This window comes from Rhipicephalus sanguineus, chromosome 6 (assembly GCF_013339695.2).
Source record: "Rhipicephalus sanguineus isolate Rsan-2018 chromosome 6, BIME_Rsan_1.4, whole genome shotgun sequence".
NCBI classification, from domain to species: domain Eukaryota; kingdom Metazoa; phylum Arthropoda; class Arachnida; order Ixodida; family Ixodidae; genus Rhipicephalus; species Rhipicephalus sanguineus.
In genome coordinates this window covers 106535143-106537179 of record NC_051181.1, presented here as the reverse complement: position 1 = coordinate 106537179, position 2037 = coordinate 106535143, and positions in this window count along the sequence as shown.

Sequence of the window (2037 nt, the reverse complement as noted above, 5' to 3'; positions counted from 1 at the left end):
TTGACGTCGGAAGAAGGCCACAAAGAAGAAGAAGAAGAAAAAAGTTCTCTCTTACGGGACTGACATTGCAGAATAATGCATGTAATGCAGACGATTCGTGGTAGATCGTACTACATTGTGTGTCATATGTGACATTGTAATATTGTACTGAAAGTGTTTGATGGGCGAAATGCTGCGAATAGTTTATACTCGTTTTATATAGAAGCACTCAAACAAAGAAGCAATTTATAGTTTTGTTGGTTTTATATACATCCTTACGTCTTTGTATTTTCGGTGGATTCTTGCTTAGAAATTGGGAATACTCTGCAACACTTGCTCAATCTAGCATATACATATATATTTGTTTTTACCCAGTATATTCGCCTAATAAACTTCTCTGCTTTGCAGTAATGTGGAGTATAATTGTACGTTTTTATTGTTTTTCAAGTTGATCCTATGCATTTCTTCTTGGTTTTTCTTTGTGCTCTTTTGTTTTTGTATACCTTAAGGCAGGGGTCTCAAGCTCACCTCAGCTAGCGGGCCACCGTCAAGAAATTTAGTCCCGTGAGAAGTGAAGACGAAAGTAGGGGGGGGGGGGGTTAAGGTTACCTATGTCATTTGAAAGAACGCACTTCCCGTATCTCAAAATGGTTCATTTCTGAAAGGAACGTGGCGTCGATATTCGAGAAACGTCGATACTGACCTGCAGAATGAAACGAATCTGGACGCCAATTCTGAAATATACAGATATTGTTCCACGGTTATGTTTGAACACATGGTGACCCCAAAGAAACCCCAGTCCAGTCTGTGTAGCGTACCCGTAGAAAGCGTTATTAATCGCAATAGGCGAGTGAATAATGCGACTACCATTTCGCAAAATCACAAACATTTTATTCTTTGTGAAGCCGCGGGCCGCTAGCACAACTTCCGCGGGCGGCGTGTTTGAGACCCCTGCCTTAAGGTAACGCGTGCTACTCAATGCACTGGTTTAAGCAAGATGTCATTTAATGTGTCCTGACACAGGGGTGGAGAGAAACAAATATCAATCGTCATGCTGAAAGCATATTATCTAGACTCGATCCCCTTGTACCATTTCTGAACATTATATCATTCAGATTAGGAGTTATGCCTGGTGAATAAGTTTCCGCCAAGCTAACGAGTCTGTCTGTAGTTTGAACTTTCCTAAAATAAGAAAATGTTCAAACGTGCTTCCTTCATCGAGCAGAATGTGGGATATCTCCCACATAGTCTGTATTGTGGGGTCACATATGGGGGAAGTTGCGTTCCCTATATGGAACTTCAGCAAATTAATATGCGTTCTTTGTTCGTTCATTAAAATATGCGCTGAAGTAGGAAATCATTAAGCACATCGGAAATGCTAGCTCTTTTAAAAATCTTAACATATTTTTTTTGGGGGGGGGTCAGAAGGACCGCCTAGTTAAGCTCATATTGTGGATTTGCGCCTATGTATAATAAATAATTTGTTCAATCCAGGAACTTGTTCAGGGCTGTCAACCTACGCAGTGCAGGCTTCTATCATGAATTTCAAACCTGATCGTACTCATGTACATATGTAACAGCTTAACGAAACACTATATGGACGCATACACTCTGTGGTGAATATCGCCATGCAGTGCATACATTCATGCACGCTGCTTTATTTAGAATAGTGCAAACTTCAATGAAAGGGGTTCTTGCAGAGTGGTACAGGCAAATAAATATATCACAACATGGGACATGTTTTAGTCGACGGAATAGACGACGTGAAAATGGGGTGTGTGACACTAAATTGCATAGCAACGTGTATTCTTCCTGCTTGTATTTTATTTTTCATCGCTAGAAGGCGCAGCCAATGAAACGTGTTGTCTGCCAATATAATTGAATTTAATTTAATATTTGGTCCTGCGGAACGCGACGGGGTCGCGCACTGGCTCAGTCGTAGTGTCTGCCCATGCTCGCAATTTGTCATACCGCATAAACAGCCGCGGAACGTCGAACTTGGTACTGATTCTTAAAAGAAAATGGTGTTTCGGTGTCCAGGCGAAATCCAAAGGCACC